Source organism: Pelodiscus sinensis, chromosome 2 (assembly GCF_052426305.1).
Source record: "Pelodiscus sinensis isolate ZL-2025 chromosome 2, ASM5242630v1, whole genome shotgun sequence".
NCBI lineage: Eukaryota > Metazoa > Chordata > Testudines > Trionychidae > Pelodiscus > Pelodiscus sinensis.
The window spans coordinates 157,896,678-157,909,891 of NC_143053.1; the positions used below are offsets into that span (position 1 = coordinate 157,896,678).

Sequence of the window (13,214 nt, forward strand, 5' to 3'; positions counted from 1 at the left end):
ATTGTGGGGCCTGGTCCAGCATCACCCGGAGGGCTTCCCGGACCTGAACCCCATGGCAGTTGGTCTGCCGAGTGGTGGCCATTTGGGGCTGCTGGTAGGCCTGTCCCTCACTTGCCATCCACCCTGGGAGGAAGGCCTCCCCTTCCTTTCAATAATATTATGGAGCACACAACATGCCGGGATGACCTTTGGGATGTGCTGCACCCCCATGTCCAGGCGGGTCAGGAGGCACCTAAATCGTGCCTTCAGACTGCCAAAAGCACACTCAATGGGATTGCGGGCCCAGTCGAGGTGGCCTGTCTGTGGTCCAGGTGGCCGGTGTATGGCCGCATCAGTCAGGCCATCAGGGGGTAGGCCTCATTCCCCAAGATGCAGACTGGCATCCTGACATCCCCAATGGTGAATTCCCGCTGGAGGATGTAGGGGCCCGCCTCCAGCCTGTGGCACAGGCCTGAGTGCCTGAAGATGGGAGCGTCGTGGGCCCGGCAAGACCACCCCACATAAATGTCCTGGAACCGGCCCTGGTGGTCCACTAGTGCCTGGAGCACCACTGAGCAGTAGCCCTTCCAGTTTATGAACCGGGCCACTTGGTGCTCTGGTGCTCGGATGGGGATGTGGGTCCTATCTACAGCTCCCCCACAGTTCGGGAACCTGAGGCTGGTGAAGCTGGCAATGGTGATGTCCACATCATGGGGGCAAATCACCCTCTAGAGCAGCACGTCACTGATGGCGTTGACGACCTGCAGAGGGGCACATGGGAGCACAGGGGATGCATGGAATGAGACACAGTGTGTACATGGGCCCCTGGGGTGTGCTCACCCTCCCTTTGATGGTCCCTCCCCCCACGCAGGCCAGGGCCCTCTGCCCCCCAGGATTTCCCCCCCCCATACACACCAGCGGGGCTGTGTGCAGGGGAGATAGCGTGACCCCCTGTGTGCAGGGCTTCCCCCTGCCCCTACAGCCTCCCCCCGCCCGGTCTGGCCCCTTCCCTCCCCCAGGGCAAGCCCATGGTCCACGGAGGGCCTTACCTGCCAGACAACGGCGCCGAGGGTGGACCTGCCCACCCCGAACTGATTCACCATGGAGCAGTAGCTGTCCGGGGTGGCCAGTTTCCAGAGGGCAATCGCAATCCTCTTCTCCACAGGGATGGCGGGGCGCAGGCAGGTGTCCTGCTTCCAGAGCGCAGGGGTGAACCAGGTGCAGAGGTCATAGAATGTCCCCCTGTGCATCCAAAAGTTCTGCACCCATTGCTGGTCACCCCATTGTCCCAGCACCAGGCGCTCCCACCAGTCCCAACTGGTGTCGTAGCTCCTGAAGCACCTGTCAGTGGTGGGGTGCAGGTGCCCGAGCCCAGCTGCAGCCGTGGCAAGGTCCTGCACCTGCTGCCCAGTCTCCAGCTCCTGCTGGAGCAATGTGGCTCCCTGGTGGAGGAGCTCCACAGCCTCTATAATGGCCATGAGGAGTGGATGTTGCTGGCTGGGGTCCTCCTCCGGCTCCATGGCTGTGATGGTGGCAGCGAGGGGCACTTGCCAGGAACAGAGGTGACAGGTGCTGTTGTGGCTCTCGCTCCCTGAAAAGGGTGCGTGAGCATGCAGCCACAGGGAAATGGCCGTCCAGGAGTCCCTTTAAGTACGTTTCCCAGTGGGGGTCCGGCGCATGCCCACAGACGCTGCTGGTGACCTCTTGACATGGCTGAATTGCTTCCAGAGACACGTTCTTGCGCAAGGGCTTCCCGCCAGTGTGGACACTTTCTTGAGCAAGAGCTCAGCGTTCTTACGATGTGGTTCTGGCCAGTGTGGACGTTTTCTTGCACAAGAGATCTTGCGCAAGTATACTTGCGCAAGATATTCCTGCACAAGAACCCGCCAATGTAGACATAGCCGACTTTTGAATTAAGACAAACAAGGACAAGGGCTAGTACGATATTGGTAACTGGGGGCGGGATAAAGGTAGGCTCATCGGGTGAGCCCATGCAAGATGTATTACAGAGACCTTATAGCAGCACAGCTCTACTGATGCAGAAGGATCAAGTCCTAAAATTCCCCTTCTGGCCATGATAGCACCTTAATATCCTGTATATTATGATTGGTCATAAATTAGCAGTATTGGTAATTTACACCAGCTGAGGATGTGTCCCATAATCTGCGTAAGACATATCTACTGATTTAGGGGAAATCCATTTGTATCAGTTGACAATCTGGCTTGAAGTTACTTGCCCCCATCTTCTGAAGGGCTGTGTCATATATTCAGCTCATTAATAAAGCTGAAAAGCAATTGCTATTTAAAAGATACCTTTGTGTCCTTTATGTCTTAGCATCCATTAAGCATGCTATTTATCTTGTATAGATAAAGTACCCCAGAGACAGTGTCAAATTCTGTAGTTATTTATGTCCCAAGCAGTGCAATAGATTACAGTTGATTGTAAATCAGCATAGAATTTGTCCCATGTACTCAAGTCCAATTCTATTACTTTTTCATTTAAAATTGTGTACACATCTAGCTTATATATTTGGCTCAAAAATGGGCACAGAATCATTATATAAGTTGAACCTCTCTAGCCCAGAACTTTCTGGTCTGGCAACATCCATGGTCCAGCATGCTTTTAGTCAGCCAGATGTCCACTTATCATGGATGTGGCCAACTTTCCCATGGTCCCATAAAGTTTGTTTACAGCCACCAGTCGTGGCTCTCAGTTTTCTGTGCTGTTCTTTAGCACTAATTTACCCCTAAATGTCTTTCAAGGGCCCAGTAAGCAGGAGGTCAATATTATCTAGCAGCATTACCAACTATTGCTAGATAATATTGACCTACGGTTTAGCAAATTTTCTCGCTTGGCACCAGTCAGATCCTGAGGGTGCTGGACTAGAGAGGTTCAATCTGCACTAAGTTTCATATGAGTCTAATTTTTGGGACTTCTTTCCATTGAGGAGCCTGCAAATACTCCAAAATATCTTGATTAATGGTATTCTAGCCTGCATGTGGCCATAGGTAACATAGGTGTTTATTTTGCTATTCTTTCACTTACTATATGCTAGATTGTTTCATAGTCTCCTTTAATAGTTGAACGCTCTTGTCCAAAACATTTAAAATCCACTTTCAGAGACTTCATCAGGAGCACAGAGGCAGGAAATTATCTTTTTGCTTCTCATTTTCTTGATATATTACCCAATTTTAAACACAGGATAATTCCTTAATTTAAATATGCCAAATGAATGAGATTTGTTCTCAGTTTTAGTATCATGCGAGTGTAGAGACACACACTATTGTAATTACTATTACAATAGCAATTTGAAATTCCCACAGAAGTCAGGGTCCTGTCATGGTAAATGCAGTTCATCCTCATAGTTAGAGACAACTCTTGCCCCCTTAAAGCTTAAAATCTAAAAAAGACAAAATACACCAATGATAGACAACTGTGCTAAAATAAAATTTCTATTTACTTCAATGCAGCTAGGATTTTTTTCCAGTGAATTTAGTGACTTAACCACAGAGAATGAGTTTGCAGTGATGGGAGCTGAACCCAGCTATTCAAAATCATTGCCTCAGCCACAAGACTACTGTTCAAGGGCTATTGGAACAGAGTGGTATTCTGTAGAGTTAAAATTGTGTCTTTTGGAAATTATTCATATTGCGCTTTTGTCAGTAGTTTTCAAAACATTAGATCCATGGGACTCTCCCCAGAACTCTTCAACCCCTGACTCAGAAGTCCATCCCTATTTATCAAAACATTTAAGCACACATGTAACATTAAATGCATGTTAGATCCACTGAAGGATGGACTTAAGCACATGTTTAACCACTTTTCTGTACTGGGCCACAAGAGCATGTCTATCCTGACCAGAAGATTGATGTTCTGTAGGTCAATCTTCTGGCATTTGATTTGGTGGGTCTGTATAGATGCCTTAATCAAACGCTTGAGTGCAACTCCCCGGCAGTCTCCGGTACTCCTTTTTTTGCCAGGAGTAAGGGAAGCAGATGGGAGCATTTGCTCCCATTGGCCTCCCACTGTGTGGATACAGTTTAAGGTAAGCCAACTTCAGCTATACATTTTGCATAGCTGAAGTTGTGTACCTTAAGCCAACTTTCCTGGCCTAATGTAGACTAGGCCCCAGTATTACAAGAGTCAAGCCATTCAGAATTCAAGCACTCTCTTTCTTAAGAAAAGCTCTAGAGCAGGGGTAGCCAACATAAACCTGAGAAGGAGCCAGAATTTACCAATAGACATTGCCAAAAAGCAATGGTTATATGCAGGAGCAGCCCGAGGCAGGCTGCGGCAGCTGGCACCCCAGGTGGAACGCACGATTGGCGCCCCCACCTGCACGGCCACCAATGGGGTGACATCATCATGGGCAGCCCATGACATCATCTTCGGGTGCCGTTGAAGGCAGCGCCCTAGGCAACGGCCAAGTCGGACTATAGCCACGGGCCACCCCTGGTTATATGTCACCAGCCCTGATTATCTCCCCACCACCACTCAGCACATCTCTCCCACTGGCAGCCCCACTGGTCAGTGCCCCCTTCTCTTTTTTTCCTGCCCACTGTGATCAGTGCTCTCTCAGTGGAAGACACATGGGTGTGACAGGCTCAGTGAAGAGGGTAGGAAATGGCAGGATCCTAGGGGGAAAGTGTGGAGGGTGACAACACCTACGGCAGAGCTGGGGATTGAACAGTGAGCACCCTCCAGACCAGTGGAAAGTTGGCACCTGTAACTTCAGCCCTGGATTTGGTACGTATGTAAGGAGCCGCATATTATCTTCTGAAGAGCCGCATGTGCTCCAGATAATACAAAAACTGACTGGTGTCTCATCTCTTCTCATGAACAGAAAGCTAAAAAAATGCACAGAAGAACAAAAAGTATCAGCAGAATTATCAAAAGCAACTTTGTATAACAGTTTTAGGTCTATTTTAGATCAGATTAAGTGGAACATGTGGCTTTTCTGTCCCAGTGCTATAACCTGAAAAAGATTAAACCTGTGATATTGACCCTCACAGTGAAGTTAAAACTGCTGATTATAAAATAAAAGCCCAGAAATGGAAATATTGTAAAAGCAGAAGTAAAGGTGCAAAGACACTAAATTTAAACAAGAAAAAAATATATTCTGACTTTTGGTAAAACATGAGTGAAGTGGCACCTGATGGATTGTAGAAAGCCAAGGAATGTCTAAAGTTATAGAATCTGCCAAAGGCAGTAGAAACAAAAAACCTAGTTGTGAGCACTCTACTAATCAGCTGGGTGGTATTTTAAAAATGCCCCAGGCTGCACCATTTGCCTGCCTGGTCCTGACCTGGCACATTTCTACTGTATGTAATAAAAAAAATTATTCTGCATGTGGATGGTAAATATTAAAAGGAACATTGACAACCCCATCAGTAGCCTGCTAAAAATTTGTTCTTGCTTTCTGGACCAATGGGTTGTTTAAGGATGTAAACATGATAAAGCAGCTTCAGCAGAAGAGACTGCAGGAACCCTTATCAGATCTCTCATAGCCCAGTGGTCAGGACCTATCTGGGATATGTGAGACCCATTCTTAGGCCCCCGTCTCACATAGTGCATTATATAGGGAGTCTTTACATAGTGAGCCTTGGTGATCCCAGATTCACAAAACCTGGGTTTTCTATAAAGTAAAGTATATGTGGACTGCAATGTGTATCCATCCTGATTTGCATGCACATACATATATATGTAGGATGATACAAAATCAAGGCATGAACATGAACATCAGAGTTTTTGGTTTTTTTTATGTCATTGATCAATTTTGGTGAGTGTTTAAAAAAAGACTTTTTATATTCAACTTTCAACCTTGTGCAGCATGGGAGCATATATTCTGTTTTAAGACAATAATGGCACGTGAATGTTGTGATTAAGTTTCCTGTATGGAAAACAAATAGTAACAAGTTAGGTTGGGGTCAGGCAATCCTTACAACTATTACACAATTAGAAGTGTCAACTGACCTGATTAAAGGAAGTATGAATGCCAGAAAGAAATGAGGGAGGTTGATGCTATCAAGTAATCTCCCAGCTGCTTGGTGTCCCTGCTCAACAAAAACCGTTTTCCATCCACCCCACCTCTGTGGTCATCACCTCCCCTGATCAACCCCTAACAATCTCTGCAGCTGCACTTCTGGAAGTTCTACATGGATGCAGAATTATGTAAGCTGTCTACATGTCTAGGGCTGTGTCTAGACTACATGCCTCTGTCGTCAGAGGCATGTAGATTAGACACATAGGCAAAGGCAAATGAAGCCGCGACTTAAATGATCGCGGCTTCATTTAAATTTACATGGCTGCCGCGCTGAGCCGACAAACAACTGATCAGCTGTTTGTTCGCTCAGCATGCTAGTCTGGACGCTCCCCTGCCGACATCAAAGCCCTTTGTTGGCAGCCCCATTTTTCCTTGTGGGATGAGGTTTACCGGGGCTGCCAACAAAGGGCTTTGATGTCAGCAGGGGAGTGTCCAGACTAGCGCACTGAGCGGACAAACAGCTGATCAGCTATTTGTCGGCTCAGCGCGGCAGCCATGTAAATTTAAATGAAGCCGCGATCATTTAAATCGCGGCTTCATTTGCCTTTGCCAAAACAACAAATCTACATGGCTCCGTCGACAGATCCATGTAGTTTAGACGTACCCTAGAAGTGGAGGAATGGGAACAATTATGGGTGAGTATCCTTTTAGTTCTTTCAAGTATTTGTAGTGACCACACAACTATCAAATAGCAATTTCCTGGGGTTTTTAAAATCCAGACTACCCAAAGTGCATTAAAATGATCTAAGGGTATTTGATATGTACATACGTACATTTTTCAAAGTGCCTAAAAGTGAAGTGTGATGATGCTAAGTATCACAATGCCTAAGTTCCTTTGTGAATCTAGGTTGAAGATAGAATAATAAGAATAGTACTGTATAGAAATGAAATGAAAGGGAGGGAGGGTGATAGAAATATTACATAGTGAATGGTGCATAGAGGATAAATTGGACACCCTTTTTTACTCTTACTCATACTGGAGAAATGAGCAGACTTTCATTGAAGCCATCTGAAATTATCTGTTAACACTGTGATAATGTGTGGATCTCATTCCTCCATCAGAACTGAGGTCAATAGATTAGCAAGAGTATAAAAATCATTGGGTAAAATGTTCAGACGCACCTAAGTCCCATTTATGAAAGTAACTGTGGCACTTAAGGGCCTCTCAAGCACTTCCAAAATATTTAGATGGATAATGAAAGCATCTGTATTTACATTAGATCATGTAAACAATGTATGTGGGATAATAACCCTGATAATAACCACCCTAAACTGAGCAGCTTGTTCCAATATTGCCCACTTTAAGGTTTCTTCTAAAGCATCAAACCCCTTTCAGAGACATTTTAATGGATTGTATGAACCTTTGATCTTATTTGTTATAGCAGCTCCTACCATGGTAAGAAACACAGGGTATAGTTTATTATATGTAATCATTTTTAGGCCTACCATCCGCTTAAGCAGGTTTCAGACAGCATCAGGCAACCAATTATTCACCGATTCAGAGAGCTCGAGTGGACAATAAGCGGCTCAGATGCAGTTCAGCAGGGTTAGCCCCTGGCTGGCCACCAGATGCTTTCATTACCTGAACATCTGTAGGTACAGCCATCACAGTTTTCCTTGGCTGGGAATAGTGAACTGTGGCCAATGTGAGCTGCGGGTAGCAATGACCCAGCCCACGCCACACAGGTTCCATTGGCCGGGAAATGGCAAACGGGTTCTGGACGTGACCACACCTATGGGTGGCCAGGTAAACAAAGCATCTGGCAGCCCAGCAGAGGCTAACTTTGGCAATCTGAATCTGGCCTATGGGCTGCTTCTTGTCCACCCTTGGTTTAAAGCCAGAAGGGAACCACTAGATCTTCTAGTTCTGCCTTTTGCATATCACAAGCCATTATTTTTTCCCAATTACCTCTGTATTGAGCCCAATAACTTGTGCGTGGCTAAAATATTTCTTCCAGAATGCATCCATTATTGATTACGAAGCCCCAAGAGATAAAGACAAGTTGCCTTGACAGTTTGTTTAAATAAAAACAAATGCCTTATTTCCATTTGGAATTTTTCTTCATTTCACTTTCAGCCATTGAATCATTTTTCTGGCTCTTTTCTGCACAGTCTCCAATTTTTCAACTTCCTTTTAAAAGTGCAGACACCGGAATTGAACACAGTTTTTTCCTATTGGTCTTACCAATATTGTGTTCAGATGTAAAAAACACCTCCATATTCCTACTCACTACTCCACTGGTTAAACATCTTAGGGTTCCAGAGAATCTCACTGGGAGCCCATGTCGAGTTGTTCATCCATTATGGCTCTGTGTACATTGCATTTAGCTATAGCTGGCCTGTGGCAGATTACTCTGGCTTGTGGGGCTCAGTCTAAGGGGCTGCTTAATTGTGCTGTAGACATTTGGACTCAGCTGGTGCCTGGACTCTAGAAACATGCAAAGCCAGAGAGGCCCAGAAATCAGGCTGCAGCCCAAGACCAGAAGTCTATACTGCATTTAAAGGTCCCTGAAAGCTTGAGTCAGCTGGCCACTGTAGGTTTTTAACTGCCACAAAGACATGCCCTATGACTCCTAAATCCTTCTCAGTCACTGCTTACCACTGTCACACACACTGTGTCTGTGTCTACACTGGCACCCTTTTCTGTAAAAGGGATGCTAATGAGACCAGTCGGAATTGCAAATGCTGCGGGGGATTTAAATATCCCCCGCGGCATTTGCATGAACATGGCTGCCGCTTTTTTCTGGCTCGGGGTTTTGCCAGAGAAAAGCGCCAGTCTAGATGGGATCTTGCGGAAAATAAGCCCTTTTCCGGAAGATCCCTTATTCCTAAGCCTTTCAAGTAGGAATAAGGGATCTTCCGGAAAAGGGCTTATTTTCCGCAGGATCCCATCTAGACTGGCGCTTTTCTCTGGCAAAACCCCGAGCCAGAAAAAAGCGGCAGCCATGTTCATGCAAATGCCATGGGGGATATTTAAATCCCCCGCGGCATTTGCAAGTCCGACTGGCCTCATTAGCATCCCTTTTACGGAAAAGGGTGCTAGTGTAGACACAGCCTGTATGTTTGGCCTGTGTACCTCTTTATTACAGGTGAAGCTTTAAATTTGGCTGTATTAACATTCCTTGTGTTTGAATGGGATCAGTTTAGAAAGCGATCTGGATTGCTCTGCTTGACTGACCTCTTCTGATCGTTGTTTACCATTCCGCCAGACATTGTGTTATCAGAACATCTTATCTGTAGGGATTTTGTGCTTATTTCCAGATTATTGACTGAACTGTAGAATAGCTTCAGGCCTAATACTGATCCCTGGGAAACCCCATTAGAAGCAAATCTAGTTGATAAAGATTTTACTTTAAACTCTAAGTTATCCAGCACTTAATCAATTTAACATTTGCTTTATTGAAACCAAGAAAAAAGTGTTACCTTTTGGAGATGTATAAACATTTTGGTTTCCTGACAGATTGGATAATTATGAATAGATCTGGGAGTAGCAAATGAGAGCTACTCTGAAGCAATAAATTTTATTCTTGATCCTCGAAAGTTGAATCAAGGATTCAAAGTTAAAATTACATTTGGGCAAACACTAACATTACGTAGTTTGTCTTGTGGTGGCTTTGCCCATTTAAAAAATGGAATATAGAAGGATTAAGTATCTCAGTGGCAGAATATAGCACTGTACAGAAGTTCCTGTAAATGTTTTTAAATTAAAGCCATTTGTCATGGAAAGTAATTCTTAACTGATTAGTTGAACTCCCAAGATATTAATTGCATGGCATTAGTTCAGACATTAACTGACAATAGTTTGATTAATTATTAGAGAAACACAGTAATTTTATACAGTATATTAAATCAACTGTTTCATACCATGGAGGAACAAAGTGTCATAAAGAAACAATCAGGCTTTAAATGGTGAAATAAATTGACCAAGAATTTATTTGACCACAAAACTTCATTTTTCAAAATATATTGAAAATTTGCTGAGAGTTGGCTAATTAATTACAGTTATCGAGCAATGGACTCAGTTTTGATTTTTGGAAGAATTTAGATGTTCTTATGTGCCTTAAAATTGTACATGTTTTAAACAGGATGGAACAGTTTGTTGTTGATTAATGGGTTATTTTTCTTCATGATTACACTAACTGCATTTTATATATTGTGCTTTATTTGATTAATTGAGCTCTTTAGTTTTATAAGCGGGGTTGTTGCTTAATATTCGAGCATGCATAAATCCTAAAAAAAGATAATTGTTATGTTAAGGCATTTTCCCCAAATTTCTTAAGATACAGCAGTCTGTGGATACATATTAGACTTATTTATTTGGTGTGAGGTAAGAGTCTGTGCTGCATTTAGAGGTCCTAGACTTTTCTGGGAGCTATTGAAGCCCCTGGAATAATTTCGGCAGCGCTGGGGGCCTAATTAAATTACACCAACTTCCCTGAGCTACTTTATGGCCTGCAGCACTGCCCAGAATTTCCACAAACTTCAGCCCTGCTCCCTAAATATCCCTCCCACCCCTGCCTTCTGACAGTTTATACTCCTGTCTTCAGGGCCCAGCAAGGAAGTCATTGGAAGGCAGGTTTACAGCTGTGCTTTGTGGTGCCCGTGCAGGGAATCCTTCTCAAGTGGAAACAGGGTTTTGGGTTCTCCTTCATGCCACACTTCTATATTCCACAAATGGGATAATGTGGGTGTGAGTATTTCACTTGAAGCACTGATTCAGATTAGTTACAGCTATGTACTCTTTAAAAAAAATGGATTGGGGGCTATGATTAAATTCGGTACTTTTGGATCAAATTCTCCATGTTAATCCTAGTACATGTTTGAAAATCTGTCCCTATGGTTGTCTTTAATTTAAAAGAGCACTAAAAACAGAGGAATGCATAAAATACCCTCAGACAATGAGCAATTAAAATTCCTTTTATATTATCTATAATTGTAGGTTATAGCCTATCACAGTGTTATCTACACCATACTCATCTAGATATTTTTAGCATTCATTAAGTTGCAAAACACCTTTCTCTAAGAAAGCAGATATTTCAATTAATTATTAAGGCATCTAAGTCAAAGATTTATCACTTAGCATTTTCAGGCTAAATTCAACCTTAGTGCAACTCCCCTGAAATCATTGGCATCTCTCCCACTTGCACCAAGGATGAATTTGTCTTAGAGTCTCTTGAGTAAATCCTTTGAATTAGTGTATAAATAGTTTCCCATAACAACTTTACCTTTTTTGTTCCAGTAAAGATTTGGAGAGAAAGGATCCATCAAAATGGATCACTTAACTCAATTTTCTTTTTGTGTCAAACACATACACTATTTTTAAACGGAGTAGCATTCTTATTTGTTAAAATGCCCTTTATGACGACAACTAGCACTTTGTTTAAGTTAGACTATGCACCAATTTTGTTCATGTTTCAAACTCTAATGTCCCTCAGTAAAGGCTCTGTGTATGCTTGTTGAGTAGAGTAGGCTATAAATTTTCATCAGAATGGATTTTTGAGTAAAAGTTCCCTTTAAGCAATATCTAATTTTCCACATGAAGACATTTAGATGTGCCTCCTTCTCCTGCACTCTACCAAAAATTTGTTTTTTCTTTGGAAAAGAGTTACATGATCACCCCTAGCTGCTTACATGAAGGGTCCTGTCATTAGTGTATTAGAAGAAAATGGAATTGACAGTATCATTCTGGAGAGGAGGAAGACTGGCTGCTCAGACTTCTTGTGTTCCTTGAAAGCCACAATTAGAGAGACAAAGCACACCAACTGTCTGCATCTCCAGCCTGGTGCTGAGAGGAAGGCATAAAAGTCAATCTCTGTGACTCTTCCGCAGCTGGTCTGCAGAATTTGTCAATTTTTCTTGCAGGCCGAAAATGAAACAAAAAAAAACCTGACTGGGTTGTTCCAAAACCAGATTTTCTCTTGAAATCCCCTTCTATAAATGATAGCATTAACATTGTGTTCTGGTTCAGGATAAAAAAAAAATCCTTGTTTCATGGTACTGTGTTGTTAAGAAATGCGTTATTCAGAATGTCAGGTATTTCAAGATGAATAATGTGAAATGTACAATTCAAATAAATTGCTCTGTTTCATAAATAAAAATGATACCGTATTTTCCGGCGTATAAGACAACTGGGCGTATAAGACGACCCCCTAATTTTCCAGTTAAAACATAGGTTTTGGCCTATACTCGCCGTATAAGACCAACCCCCCTTCTGAGGCAACGCCATTTAATAACATCAGATTTGATTTAAATAATTTTAATTAAAATGGTTTTGACTTGCAGGTAATTAAAATCCTTCAAAATCCTCATCATGGTCATCCTCTGACATCATAAGTTCATCAATGACATCTTGTGGTACATTTGTAAGACAGTCATCATATGGATCTAATTCCGAATCAGATGGTGTGGCTTCAGCTTTGGCTTCCCCTTCATCTTGCCACAAGAAGTAGTTCTCCATACCACCCAAAGAATTTGATATGCCACACTTCTTGAAAGACTTGATTACTGTTTCTGCACCAATATCATTCCAGGCTTTTATGACAAAGTTACACAAAACATCCATTTGTGGCGCACGCATGTTTCCTCCTTTTGTGAATGACTTTTCGCCGCTAACCATCCACTCATTCCACTGTTCTTGAATGCGATCTTTAAATGACTTGTTTAGGCACACATCCAGTGGCTGTACAAATGATGTCAATCCTGCAGGAATAACTGCCACATCTGTGTTTATTCTTGCCAGCCTTTTCTTTGTGCTGGTAGTTAAATGAGCCCTGAACATATCCCACACCAGTAGGCTACGTTCTTGACGAAGTCCACCTGGTCGCCTACTCCATACATTATCAAGCCATAGCTTTACCCCTTCTTCATCCATCCAGCCTTTTTCATTCACATGTACAAAAACTCCAACAGGGAACTTGACTTTCGGCATTGTTTTTCTTTTAAAAATAATCATTGGTCTTAGTTTGGCGCCATCAGCTGTACATGCTAGTACCACTGTAAAACTGGACTTCTCGTGTCCTGTTGTTTTAATTAACACTGTTTTTGCACCTTTTGGATTAACAGTTTTATTTCCAACCATATCAAAATTCATAGGAGTTTCATCCATATTTCCGATCTGACTTAACGCATAGCCATGTTTCTTGCGCTGTTGTATTACATATCGATGGAAAAGACTTACTTTTCCGTTGAGAT

At 43.2% G+C, this 13,214-nt stretch overlaps 1 pseudogene; it reads right to left on the reverse strand.

Annotated features, from left to right (window-relative positions):
* Window positions 1-335: 335 nt before the first annotated feature.
* Window positions 336-12,951, reverse strand: LOC149525361 (uncharacterized; annotated as a pseudogene).
* Between the last annotated feature and the right edge of the window lie 263 nt (window positions 12,952-13,214).